The sequence below is a fragment of the Python bivittatus genome, unplaced genomic scaffold (assembly GCF_059951505.1).
Source record: "Python bivittatus isolate LINGU-HERP-01145 unplaced genomic scaffold, Pbiv_v1 ctg000080_np1212, whole genome shotgun sequence".
Taxonomy (NCBI): domain Eukaryota; kingdom Metazoa; phylum Chordata; class Lepidosauria; order Squamata; family Pythonidae; genus Python; species Python bivittatus.
Genome location: NW_028277035.1, coordinates 82847475 through 82862515, shown reverse-complemented (window position 1 = coordinate 82862515; position 15041 = coordinate 82847475). Strand labels below are relative to the sequence as shown.

The 15041-nt window shown below is 40.0% G+C and overlaps 1 protein-coding gene across 9 annotated transcripts in view; it reads right to left on the bottom strand.

Annotated features, from left to right (window-relative positions):
- FHIT (fragile histidine triad diadenosine triphosphatase) overlaps positions 1–15041 on the bottom strand; it is a 1182997-nt gene that overhangs the window by 988378 nt on the left and 179578 nt on the right. For 6 of the 9 annotated variants that reach the window (XM_088134431.1, XM_088134429.1, XM_088134433.1 and 3 more), the window contains one exon: positions 9416–9538. The exons of 2 other annotated variants lie outside the window; for them this stretch is intronic. The gene's annotated coding sequence lies outside the window, so the exon portion shown is untranslated. Of the gene's footprint in view, positions 1–9415; positions 9539–11136; positions 11205–15041 lie in introns of all 9 variants that reach the window. One more of the 9 variants, XM_088134428.1, reaches the window with a different exon arrangement.

Genomic DNA, 15041 nt, shown 5'->3' with positions numbered 1-15041 from the left:
AGTAATGGCTAGTGCCCATCAGGGTCAGTGGGGCATAGGAAGAACCAAGGCTGGGGGTGATGCCTAGCCTCCAAACTATTCCAAAAGTTTGGATATGTTTGGATACTTCTGAAGAGTAGCAAACTAAAAAGGAGGGCACGTATAACACCCCTGTTGCATGAGCTGCATTGGTTGCCAGTTTGTTTCCGGGTCCAATTCATGGTGTTGGTCATCACCTTTAAAGCCCTTCATGGCATGGGACCAGGTTATCTGAGGAACCACCTCGCCCCGGTCATCTCAGCCCGCCCCACTCAGTCCAGCAGAAGGGGCAGATTGCAGACCCCACCCATCAAGGAATTTCGATTGGTGGGGTCTAGGCAGAGAGCCTTTTCTGCTGTAGTGCCCGCCCTATGGAATATCTTGCCACCTGAGGTGCGGTGTGCCCCCTCCCTCGTGGCCTTCAGGAAAGAGATCAAATCCTGGCTCTTCCAGAAGGCTTGGGGGCCAGAGGGGGGCCCGCACCTATGGAGATGGCTGGTGGGGTGAGGGGTTGTCCCCCCCCCAGCATCTTACAGGTTTTTTAGGTCCAAATTATAGGAGGTTTTTAGGCCATTTTTATATATGTTTTTAACTATTTATAGATTTGACTATGTCTGGAGAGTCCTGTGTTTTTTATTATTGTGAGCCGCCCAGAGTCACCCATTGGGGGAGATGGGCGGCATACAAATTTGAAAAAATAAATAAAATAAATAAATAAATAAAAAGGCTAATGTGGCCTTTCTTTTAATCCTTCCCCAGTCATTCCCATTACTCACCCAACTTTTTTAAATATTGCGATTATCAATACCTTTTAGTCGGCTATATTGCAATGATCAGTGAAATGCAAGTTGAAGTTTAAGCACTTTAATTATACAGCTTTTTTTCTTTTCTTTTTTACAATAATGTGACTTTTGAACAAGAGAAACAAAACATTGCTAATTCTTTCTTTGTAACAATCCACAGCTGAACAGGCTCACTTGGTAGTAACAGAAGTTCATCCTACAGATATTTCTTTGTATTCAATGTACTACCTATATAATATACAAGCCGTATGCGGACAATTGCAATCCAGTAAATCCATTCTTGAAGCTGATGAAAGCAAAAGCTTCTAGTCTAATCTTTGTAGTTGCAAACCGACCCTGGAAAAAGAAAGGGCAGTGAATAATAGAGGATGTGATATAACAACACCATTATGTTCAGGGCATCCTCTTTCTCTGCAAGCCATCTTTTTCCCTTAAAGCTTTCTTTATGGGTTACATCTCACCACACTTATTTTAAGGTTGAGATAAAACCTTCTCGACCCTAAATGATGGCTGAAACGAGAACTGATTAATGCTGATCTCTATTAGAAAGACTTCACAATCATTGTCTCTTGAAGTAAGAAATACTTTCAAATAATATAAGAAACTAATTGAAAGGAAATTTAGAACAGACAAAGGAAAGCATTTCTTCACACAGCACATAACCAACTGGTGGAAACCTCTTTTAGAGGGGATACGATGATGGCCTCTAATTGGAATAGCTTTAAAAGGGGATTAGATAAATCCACAGAGAACAGGTCTATCAAGGGCTGTTTGTCTTTAGACTCAATTTTATGTCTGGATGAGGGGCAGCATGCCTCTAAATCCCAATTCCAGGGGAGGCATGATACAAGAAGGGCATGTCTCCATCTCCAGCTTGAGTGCATCCCAGACATATCTGGTTGACTATTGTGAGAAACAAAATGCTGGACTAAGACGGTTCTAGGCCTGATCCAACAGGGCTGTTCTTACGTTCTAAGCTATTTTGATCTCAATTCTGCAGAAGAAATCAATGCACCTGAGAACATATTCTAAGATTCTAACGCAGAACATAGGCTATGTGCATTCTGAGATGCTAAATCTTATTCAAAGGATTGCAGATCAAACTATACATTACAAAATGATGGCTTGTAAGAAAAAAACACATCCAAACAATTACATTTAAGAATTCAACCTAGGACCTTTACTATTCAGGGCAATGAAACTATTACAACTGAAACCTATCATAATATGTAAAAATATAGGAATATTTCATTTTTATTGCACACTTCAATTTCACAGAAAAGTGCAGATTAAAAAAAAAATCTCAAAGAGAAAGGTAATGTGGTATGTATAAGCTTTCCTGTTTTTCTAATTCAGGGCACTTCCACACAGTCACCCAACCCTCTGCAGAAGCTTCAGAGTCACCCTGTGAATCTCCTCGCTCCTGTGCTCCTTTCTCCCACTTTCTCCTACTAAACTAACACTCCCTCCAGCTAGTCAATGGAAAGGAGCACAACATGACAGCCAGCCAGAAATGTGCCTGCACCCTCATTCTTCCCTTGCTTGTTCACTAGAAAGAAAACTAAAGAGGAGGAGGAGGAGGAGGAGGCGGCGGCGGCAGCCACTGTGTGAGGGCTTCCTCTTGAAGCAACCGAAAAGGATGGATGAATGGATGGTGCCAAGGCATTTCAGTACCTTCCTTACAAGAGGGAGGGGACAAATCCCAGGAGCTAGGATGAAGAATGAAGTCTCCACCAATGGGAAATCATTGTGCACTTCAGAGGAAATGGTACTAAACTGTCTTTACAGCATTTTCTATGGAGCAAGAGCTGAACTGATATCAAGTCTCATGCAAGGACAATGTCATCCCAAGGACATGGGGGTGCAGTCCCAATCTTTCAGTGCTATGCTTGTATGAAGAGTGGGACTCAATTGCCTTCATAGTCCAAGTTGCAATTGAAATAACATTCTACTTCTACCTTATACAGGAAACTAAACTAGAATCCACCTGTTTCAGGAGAACCTTCTTCCCAGTAATTGTGTTTTCTACAGAGTCAGAGACACTGCCCAAGAAATACAAGCATATAATGACATTAACTGAAGAACTATCTCATTATCCAAACGGGGTTTTCAGGCTATGACCCTTAGCCCCAAACAAGTTTAAACTCTTACAATTAGGGTTAATTCAGTGGCAATGAAAATCTATTTCTTCTTCTAATGAACACAACGTCAAAAAGCAGTACATGCTAAGTTATTCAAGGAGAACAGAGGTCAACTGTATTGTTAAATATATCTCCTATGTGTAAAAAAAGGAGGGGAATAAATAAGGGAGGAAAAAAAGCAATGCATGCCACAAGTCCATGGATTACTGTAATAAGCCAAATGGGAAATTGAAAATTTAATCATGCTCTTCTTTCCAATCTGGGGAGATAGGGAGGGAGAAAGGATATTGTGCGTGTATGGAGTTAGTACCATGGATGTGCAGAAACATATAACAACTTGACCTTTTTTGAAATTCCTCCTCCCCATTCTTTGCAAAAGTCTATCCCACAACATTCATACAATGGCTTGAGATGGCATTAAATCTGGGGTAGAAGTAGTCCTTGACTTACAGCCATTTGTTCAGCGACCATTCAAAGTTACAATGGTGCTGAAAAAAATGGACTTATGGCTGGTCCCCAAAGTTATGGGCGTTGCAGCGCCCCCATGGTCATGTGATCAAAATTCAGGCACTTGGCAGCCTGCCTGCATGTACAATTGCAGGGGCACTTCAACTCCCCCCATCTGCCTATCTCTCCCCCATCTCTGCCCTTTTGGACACCTTTTATCCTGCCTTGTGGGGTGGCAAACAGCCCTAGAATGCATGGTTCTGGGGATGCTTGCTATGCGGCAGCTCAGGGGTAAAGCTCAGGTCTGGGGCTGCAAGCCCCTGAGCTGCAGCACAGCACAAAGCCACAGCCACCTCTGGAAGCTCAGCCACCCCAGCAAGTGCAAGCAAGCTGCAGCACCCAGGAATTCATTCATTCACCCAGCTGCTTTCTCTCCCAGTTCCCCACACTGACCTTTCACCTTTTGTGTCCAGCCACCATGGCCAAAGCAGAAGCGCCTCGCTGCCTTTGCTGTCTCTTTTTCAGATCTCTGGCTGCCATGCTACCCTGGGCAAATGCTTCCTACACATGGCTTCTCAGCCCTGCCCAGCAGGGCAGCACAACTAAGAATGCCAGCCAATGGGAAAGGGCCAGGGGTTGGCTCAGGTTCTCCAGTGAACCTTCCTACACATGGCTTCCTGAGTGCTCCCTGGGTGTGAAAGGTGGAAGGTCGGTGCATGGAACTGGGAGAGAAGGTAGCTGGACAAACTAATGCTTGCTGGTACTTGCTGGGGAGGGGCTGGGGGAGCTGAGGCTTCCAGGGGCAGCTGTGGCTTCATGCTGCGATGTGGCTCAGGGGCTTCCTGCAGCCCTAGACCTGCAGTGCTCCAGGAAGCCCCTGAGCTGCAGCATAGCAAGCAGCCCCAGAGCCATGCAGTTCTGGGGCTGCTTGCTGCCCTGCAAGGCAGGGTGCAGGGTGGACAAAAGAGCATAGAGGTGGTGGTGGGAGATAGGCAGGTGGGGGGAGTTGGAGACAGTCCCTTACCTTACTGAGGCTCGGGGCTGGGAGGAACCAAGCCCCAAATGGCTTGGATGGGGATAGGCCCTTAGTTAACGACCGGTGGAATTTGCTTAACAACAGCAACAGAGAGTGCTGGGATTTCAGTTGCTAAACGATGCAGTCATGTGACATCTCGCTTTATGACTGCATCACTTAGCAACAGAAATTCCAGCCCCAATTGTGGTCGTAAGTCGAGGACCACCTTCAAAATAGCAGCCAGAATGTTTAAACAGGGAAGAATCCTATAGAAAATAAAGAAGCTAAGTTAGTATTAATAGTGAGCATTACAGCTGAAAAAATGATTGAGGATGAAACACCCTACCTAAGGACAGAAAGAGGAGCTCAAGTCCTATTTCATGCAGGATCCTGTTTCATACACTAATCAAGCAGGCATCTACTTTGTCCATCAATGGGAAGAAGGGCTTTAATCACGATCAGACAGTGTGACCATGGCTTCTAAAACAAATCCTTGGTCTAGACAATGGAAAGACCCATGTCAAAGTATAGCAATACAGTAAAAATTGAAGCACATAGCCATGGTCTTTCCATAGTTGCAGTTGTTGTAATGAGAGGACTATTCAACCTAAGTCCAAGAAAACCAGCTGAAACCTTCTTCATATTACCCTTATATCCAGTGATGATTATAGAAACCCTTAGCCATCCCAGTCATAGTAAGGAAGATTAGTTTGGGGTTTTACTTTTGGAATCCCAGAATCATTACTCTGGTTGCAGCCAATATTGCTAATGGGACCATGAGTTTAAGCAGCACCTGTATTTACCTATCCATTAGATTTATATCCTACCTTTCCTCCAGAAGCTTAAGGGAGCACACACAGTATTCTATCCTCCAATTCTTTTCCACAACAACAACCCTGTGAAATAGATTGATCTGAAAGAGGAGGACTGGCCCAAAGTTACCCAGGGTGTTTCCAAACTAAGGGTGGACCTGAATCTGAGTCTCTCTAATCCTACGCCAATACCTTGAATATTACACATACCAGTTCTCAATTACTTAACTGATTACACTCTTTAATAATCCACCCAAACATGTGTGTGTGTGTGTGTGTACACATACATACAAAGATGTATAATATACGTTCTCTTAAAGTATACATTTCATACATTTTTCAAGATACTGATATTTACAGTTATGATTTATTTTCTGATCATCATTTCTTTGCTTGTCTTGACTTCAGCCTCTTCTTATGAAGCAGTATCCTGATGAGCCTGTTGTAGCTCTGTTTCCTCCTTTATATCTGACTCCTATCACCAGCTCCAGCCCTGTTGGGGGCCTCTGTGTCTCCGTTACTGTCATTTGTGGTTACTACTCCCTTGTTCTCTACTTTTGGCTTTTAAAATTTTATTTATATCTGTTTTATTTGATCCTTTTAGGATATTCTGATTTAGATTTAGGGATCTTTAAGAGATGTATTTTCCTTTGTACCTTAAGATTGGTGGCACCCGGTTATGGTTTTATCACAAATGTCCATGTGTTCTTGCAGTGAAGGCTCCTGTCCTAACTCTGCTTGGGGCCATTTTTGACATATCATTCCTTCCCATCTATTCCAGTTTTAAATTATCAATTGTCAGTCCTATAAGTCAGACCAGACTAAGAAACCAACACCATATAGATCAAAACTACTTTTGTTGTAATAGCTACAGTAGCAGAATCTTGCAAATCTGAATGTCCTTCCCTCCTTCACTTTATATTTGTAAACTAGGAAGAGGCTTGTCTGAGATGTTTTCTCAAGTTAGTTTCTTGGCACAGATTTTATGTGTATCTTCAGCATTAATTATTTTCACTGTACATTTTAAATTGATCATAAGTATTGCCACAGCATGACTGTCTGTGACAGAAGGGTGGGGACTACACCTCAGATATGTTATAGCAATACGCATAGTTTAAGGGATGAATTTTGGACAGAGTATTATTGGGTATATAAGCATCATTTTGAGATACAGTCTCCCATCATGTTCTGTTTGTCTGTCTTTTGTCTATAATTCTTTGTAACAAGAGAATATAAATATCATCCTGCATAAAGCATAAGTTCTTAGTATAAGTACCACTAATCAGTATAGTTTTAATAAACTGACCTGTACTGTTTACTAGTGTTTGTGGGTGCCTTATTAAATATATCAGCATTCAGCAAATATATCTAACACTCATATTTATTTTTTTAATGTGGGATTTTTAGCCAAGATCACAGCTGGTACCACAGTAAATAGGCAAAACTGCTTATTTTAATTCCTATAACTGCTGACTCACATTCAGTAAATGATCAATGACGATTCCAAGTTCTTTTTCAAAAGGTCTGATACCAAGCCAATTATCCCCATCCTGTACTTGTGCTTTTGAATGCCTGTTTCTTGAATGAATAATTTTGCAAGTTTCTCTATAAATTCATTTTTGCCCATTTCTCTAACTTATCAAGATCATTTCTGCCTTCTAATATACTGGCTATTCCATCCAATTCTGTGCCATCTGCAACTTTGTTAAGTATTTCCTCTACTTCTTCATCCAAGTCATTAATAAAAAGTATTGAAGTGCATAGGGCCTAGAACTGAACTCTGGCACCTCATTCAATATTGTCTCTTGTTTAATGAAACATCACCAATTAATAATTTTTTTCATATGATTTCCAAGCAAGCTATGTATCCAATTAATTGCCATGTCAACCAGCTCACACTTAACAAGCTAATCAGTCAGAACATTATGGAGTACCTTGGTAAATACTTTGTTGAAAACAAGTTATATTAGGTCTACAGCATTCCCACAATCTATTAAGGAGATGCCCAATAAAAAATGAGTTAACTTCAGTCTTGCAAGGCTTGTTGCCATGCTGTTTTCTGATAATGGCATTGCTTTGAAGCTACCTATAGATAAATCTCTTTCAGATCTTCTGTAAAATCATCCGAGGCATCAATGTCAGGCTTTGAATTTCTTAACATTTGTTTTCTTTGAAGCCCAGATATGAGTTTGACTACTCAGCTTTAATTTTTTTAAAAAAAATCAAATTCCTGCATTACACGTTCATTCTCCCTTAATGCTTCTGCTACTTCTATCTCATTGTCTAAGCCTTCCCCATTTTTAGCATGAAGTCAAGAAAGCAGAACAGGAGAAGTCAGGAATTTCATGGAAAGATCATTCTTGGCAAGGTTTTCTCCCAACAGATGTTGGAATAATTAAAGTCCCCCATCACTACTACTTTATTTTGAAAGATCTACAATTTGCTCCTGTAAAGTTGTTTCCTTAGTCAGCTGCAGCTGCCCTTGTAATAAATTTCTGTCATCCGTTGTCAACTGAAGTGGTCACTCACTGCTCCTCTTAGATGTTCTTCATGCACTACTAAAAGTTTGCACTTGGGGCAAATATACACTCATTTGTTTTGAGGCTGGAACACAAACATACCATAAGCACTGCATTTGCAAAATGAATGCCTCTGCATTCATTTTTCCTTTTGTTTCTTAAGGCAGTTACCAAGAAAAAACATCATTTTCTATGGAACTCAACTTATCTGAGTTATGTCCATTCATCTTCACTTCCACTTCTTAAAGTACCATCAGGAGAAAGATTTTTGTTTCTTTTTGTTTCCTTCTCTCGGATTACTATTTATGTGATGAACTTGATCATATTTGGACTTTAGCTGAAAGACATTTACTGAACTTCAAACTGAAAAAAAACAACAACCCAAATTCAAGAGGAAAAACATCCTTAATTGATGCTGTCCTTGAAATTCTGCAAACACTGGGCTGTACCCTATTATTTCATCCCTGTTCCAGTTCCTAACAAGCATGCATTATTTTGTTTGTAACGTTAGGGTAAAACTGATATCAATGTAGTTGTTCCAGTTTGTACAATTTCTTTCTGTATGTGACTTTCTATATACCTTGGTTAGAAGGGGGGAATAATAAGCTTGTGTTCGCTATAAAAAACTAGGTAATTTATTGCTGCTTTGGCAGAGATGAGAAAGATGGTGAATATGCAATTTGGGCTTTTGGAAAATTACATAATTGGTTTTTAACAAGCTGTGCAAACAGGAAACAATGGGGTGGGGGAGGGATTTCTGGCAGACAACAGTTTTCTAGTTGCTTCCTTAAACATTCATTTCCAGCAACCATTTATCTGGATTTAACTTAGCTGTATATAGTTTCTTGCAAGATTGTACATTCATTTCCACTGTATCCTAAGCTTGCCTGGTTGAGAACTTTTCTTAAAGTTGTCCATGGTACAAATAAATGATCTTCTCTAGTACTCCCTTCCCTTCCCTTTATCTTTGTACAAAGTTGATGCCATTCAAGAAGCTATGCAAAAATAACATTAACCTAAGCTTCCCCAATCTAGGTGGCTTCCAGAATTGTAGACTTCAACTCAGGAAATTCCCAGATAGAACAGGCATTGCTGAGAATTCTAGACTATCCATAGATCTGCATGTTACAGAGTTGGGGAAGGCTGTTTTATTCCATTTTATGAAGGCTAGAGATCTGCATGACTGTCAGAATGACATGGTACAATCCATCACTGATGCCAATGGCCTCTGAAGTGTTCTATTTGCTTGAGCAGCAACATATATATAAAGAAGTTCCTTTATATAACCTGTTTTGGGTTTCAGGCTTAGCATTTGGAACTTGTAAGTAAGTTCTTAGGACAAGTAAAAACTGTCCACATTTTAAACCATGTAGTATTCCCTTCAGTAGGGATAGAAAAACAACCATTACATTATATTTTATTTATAAAAAGATTAGAGGTTGATTTTGAGATTTTAATTCAAATGTGTCAAATAAATCTTCAGTTGCAAGCATTTCTGACACATAGGTCAGCACTGATTTAAACAGCTAAAATTCAACAACATTTGGACCAAGGGATGAAAGCCATCACATTTGCCATGGCATGTGCTACAAGTGCCCAGAGGAAGAATGACAAACACCCCCAAAGTTCTTCCAACCCTAGAATCGTAGGAAGGTGATACCTGCTTTCTTTCTCAGCTCCTGATTTGGAGAAAGCCTGGAATTGATTCTGATTTACTGTAGCCTCTAGTGCTCAGCAAGCAGATATCTGCACATCCACTTACTTCCTCCAGCTCAGAGAGTACCTAGCAAGGAGACAAGCAAAGTTCCATAAACTTTCAGTTTGAAACTCAGGTGCAGGATATTTGGCACTGTCCAGAATATCTCTTTCACTCTCAGTCTTGCTCATACATACAGAGGGAAACTCATATTAAGCAGGAGACTGTCACTGACTTAAAAGTTAGCAGATGGGACATGATCTTGGCAAATGCAACAGTTGATTAGTCACTACTGATCACCTGAAAGTGATCCCTGATTTTGAAAGTCTTTTCTAAAGGTAGAAACTTATCCTTTCTACTACAAGAGAACACTGCGTTTCTCTTCTGGATAATTAAAATTAACATACCAGCTAGCTCTGTGAATTTATGGATTCATAAAAAAGCACAAGTAAATGATGCAGAAAAAATCGTGATTAAGAAGCAATTAATTTTTCCCAGCATTTAGTTCCTATCTGATATTGGTGGTCCAAAATGCAACAAAAACAGGAATTTTCACAGGAATGTATGGATACTGGAATACAGGGCTGGAAGTTCCTGAAGGAAGAGAAGAACGAATGGGGCAGCATTTAATTCAGGGTCAAAATCTGATGGAATGATACAGCCCATTAGTCAAGGACACTGATGCCCCACTGACAGACCAACTATCATGTAACAGGGATCTGAAAAACAATTAAGAAGTGTGCTAGAGGTGGTGCCCCTGTTTGAAACAGTGGCAGGCTACTCATAACAACAGCTATAATGCAATAATTTCAGAGCAAGAGACAGAAGTGCCTTTCTCAAAGTCTTCTCAAACAAATGGCTTCTAGTTGCAAAGGCCAGCAAAAATATGAATGAAAAAGTTTGGAAGACGAAAGCAGCATCACTGGGTACAAAAATCTTGGATACAATTACCTGGCCTGCATTTTAAATTCAATCCACCTAATTTGTATCCAAGAAGTCCTGCCACACGAGGGGGGACAGGGAACCATCACTCTCTCCACCTGCCAGTGTCTCCCCTTCCACTCGCTGTACTTCCTTCTCCTTCCCATACAGTAGAGCCTTTCTCCAACAGCAAAGGAGCATATTGTTAGGTGGCCACTTATAGTTTTCAGTGGCCTTAGAAAAGGAATTTAGGGAAAGAAAAACCTAATTTCCCTTTTTTAAGACAGCCTCCCATAAATACTTTCCTATAAGTTACAGAATACTGAATTCAGATCTAGATGTCCTGGCTATTATTCATTCGTTCATTCGTTCATTCGTTCATTCGTTCATTCATTCATTCATTCATTCATTCATTCATTCATTCATTCATTCATTCATTTGATGTACATAGCCACCCATCTCATGATAGCAACTCTGGGTGGCTTACATCATTTAAAAGCAATACAAACAACATAATAGAAAATGTAAACAAAGCCAATAGTCAAACCCATTTAGACAAATAAAAACCACATCATGAATTCTAACTAAATATCCAACCCTCTTGCCCAGAAACATATCCATGACTTAAGAGCCTTCTGACAAGCTGGCAGCAGCAGAGCCAATCTACTCTTGGGGGAAGTGTTCCAAATGGCAGGTTCAACAACATAAAATGCCCACTTCCTGGTCCTGCAAGATGATATTCTTTGACGGGACCTGTAGCATACCTCTCCTGTTGAATCTAATGAGACAAGTAGAAGCAACAATCTTCTGCATGATATGGCAAAGCCATAAGCTAAAATAAAACAAGACATATTTTATTAAAGAACACAGAGACTTTAACATAAACCACATCATTACATCTAAAGAGACATACAGATGGCATCTAAAGATACAGATGATGCTTACAGTTCCTCTTCACATTGACCATGTGAAAGCAAAGACTGCATTCAGTAGAAGATTTTTTTAAAAAATATAAAGTCATAGATGAAGTTACATGCAGCTTCCTGAAGAACAAGGAAGAATCCAGGAGCTGTAATGGCATGTGGGAATGACCTTGAGAGGCAAGGGGAAGAGATGCTGCATAGGGAACAATCAGATAGGAGCCAGCAACTGCATAATGGGCATAGAAAGAAACTTAGAGACGATCTGCCCTAACTTATTAGGCTGTAAAAAGAGACAGCAGGAGATTTGTACTTTCAGACTTGCAAGATTTTGTTAATGTAGCCTTCCAATAAAGTAGAATTAGTTCATCTTGTCATGTCTCCTGTCTGGTCTACCTGGGAGGCTGACAGGAGCTGACATCACTCCAAAACTATTCAATATATTTTACATATCATATAATGCTATCTAAGACTAAAGTCAAGATTGGTCCCATAAATATTGACCTCTCATTCCTTAGTATGAACCATATTTATTTTAATTTACTCCACTGGATACCAGTAGGTGGCATAATCACCAAGGTTCCACTGTCCTACTTTTTGATGAATATCTGATTTCTGTTCTACATTTTGAGTTTCCAAAATAACACATCTTCTGGCCTAGGTACTTTCATGCTGGTGAACTCAATCAATATTCAGTATCCAGGAGAAGTGCAAAATATTTTGTATCCTACTTGCTAAGTTTGGCCGCTGCTGTAGGAAACAAATCAATGAACATTGCTTGTCAACTAAAGTTTCCCTGTTAGAACATATTATCAAGTCCCCAAGCTTTGATTATATTAGTGCATTAGGTTCTTATATGAATTACTAATACAATATTAGTGCATTTAAGCAAATGATGAAATGTTTATTGCAACAGAACCATATTAACTTGCATCAGATGTCAGTAGGCAATGGTGACATTGGTGTGATGACATCATCATACATATAATTTTGCTATCGTTTCATTTTGCTGTGAATGCCACTCCTTTTGACACTTGTGCATATATGAACATAAAAAGTTAACATGTTAACAGACCTTTTTGGGCATCTCACAATGCATTACTCTAGGGATTCTCTAAGAGTGATGGCAGGTTTTCAGTTACTATGTGTGCAAGACAGAATCCACTCCTGGAGAGGCAGGGCAGTGGGGGGTTGAGATTTGCTCTTCATCCCTGACTATCATGAGATATTGCTTTAAAGGCTGCTTCACTCTTCCTAATGATAGGACTGGTCCTGTACTGGATTACAGACTGATGAAAGCAAAGCTACTGTTACCACCTAGAGCTCGTGAAACTGAAGCAGTATAAAAGTCTTATAAACAAGTAAATTGCAGACTTCTTCACGTTTTGCCAACAATTATCAGCTCAAAAATAAAAAAAAAAATCTGAAAACATGACTTTGGCAAAAAAATATTTTCCTTCTGAATTGACAAAACATGAGAAGAAATGAAATTACTCAGAGTAGGTAAAACTTCTAGAGATCACAAACAAGCTGATCGTTCATCTTTACTGGAGGGTGCAGGAAGGAGATTAAATTCCCATCATCGCCACAGCCCATTAGCCACATACACATCTGGTTACCCAACACTTGTAATAAGAGGAGCCAAACATTTCAGAGAGAGCAGTGATACTTAGAACAAAAAGGCCAAGTTCAACCTCATTCCACTATAAGCAAAATTGTAGTACTTTTAATCCATGGACGGTCATTTCAGTTAATGGGATACTAAGAAGAAAACATGACAATCCCATCATACTTTTACCAGGCCATGCACACTGGCAACATATCTCTCACATGATCAACTATGCAGGCCTATGAGCCTCACATTGTTCAGAATAGAATTAGACACAGCTTGATTCACATGCATCAGCAATAGTAAATGGGGTGCTAGCTAGGTGAATCCATAGCTGTAGATTACAATATGCCGCAGAAATGCACGTTCCTAGCACACATCACAACTATATGCTACACTCCATTCCATGCTGCTAATTACCTTGAAGCATCCGGATCAATACTCTTTGCTTGTAATGGAAAATAAACACTGGGATGTTAATAAATACTCAAGTTTTGCTAAGAGGCTACTACTTGTGAACAAATAAAATACTAAAATCACATTTTTGTGATGGAATGGTTTGATGAAGGCCACGCTCGGGGAGATAAGCATTTCCTTAGCCCCCAGCAGGAGCATGGGAAGGTTAAGAGGATGAGACTGGCACCACCCTAAGGAATTCGCGGTGTTTTGGCTTGCTGGCTTGGGAAGTTTAGATTCAGTCTGGAAAGATTCTGTCTTGTAGGTGGAAGCTAATAAATGCAACAGAACTGTATCTGTACTGTCCCGTGGAGTTCTTTGGACTGAACCTGACAATTTTGTTGTAAATGTCTATATAGTTAAAGTTTCTGAAAAAAGGATGTTTTAGAAATGTAACATCCTTTGTTACATGTATTGCGCTTGCCGAAACATGCAAAGTCACATCTTTAGGGCCGTACAGTACCTCACATTCTGTCTTCAAAAAGGAGTGCAAATGTATAAGCTTCTTAAAATAATTGCACCTTTTCCTTGGATTGTGCAGCATCTGTACATGCAAGCAGCATGATCTTGACAAAGACATGTCTTTTCTTTACGATATTTAGACATGGACTAAATCTTCACTGTTAGATGCTCTGAAGCAACTTTTGGAGAAGGAATCTGAAGCACTTTAAGCTGTTGCAGGCAGGTGTTACATTCACACCAGCAAGTTCCAAAGCATCTTTTGGAGCATGAACCTGAAGCATTGCACAGCTGTAACATTTTTCTCCCATTACTCTACTGCAAACAAGCCTGTTTTATTAAATCAGATCCATCATACAGCTTCTTTATTATTATCAAGGCAGGTCAGTGTCATAAATCATGTCCTGGGATAGATGCATTATGAAAATAGAAATACAGTAAATACCCAAATTTAACTTTTCCATCTACACTGGTTTAGAATCATAGAATCATAAAGCGGGAAGGGACCTTGATTGTCTTTGAATCCACCTCCTGCCTAACGTTGGAATCTTCATACCACCCAGAGGAATTGCTGTCCAACCTTCACTTGACAACTCCAGGAGGCAGGCTTATTAGCTGATTTAGTCAAGAAAATCTTCCTTATTTCAAGTTTGGATCTCTCTGTAAAGCTTTCATCCCCTGGTTCCTGTCCTATACTCAGGCACTAAGGAGAATAAATCCAGACCCTCTTCCCTGGGGCAATTGTTCCCTTCAAAGATTGGAAGACTTCTCTCATTGTCTCCCCTTAGCCTTCTCCAGGCTAAACTTACCCCATGCTCTTAACTAATCTTCAGAAGATTTAGCCTCCAAACCCGCTCTTCTCCCATGCTGAGGATATTTACTATTCTGATATGGCCACAAACAATTTGTGGTCCATTTGCAACCACGATATTGTGATTTTGTTTATACAGGTTGTTCTCCACCCCATCCTTCCCCTCAACCATGTTGGTCTATTTTGCTATTATGCCTCTAAAAATAAAGATACATTTCTTCTCTTCAATATTCTGTTGGAGAAAGGGAAGAAAGAAATAAAACATATTCCTGACCATATTGAAACCGTCTGACACAATATAAACATATGAAAAATATTTACCTCCAGATTATATTCCTGACTAATAAATAGAACATTGGCAACAATCCAAAACCTAAACCATATTCTGATATCTGACACTGAGACAGGTGAGGC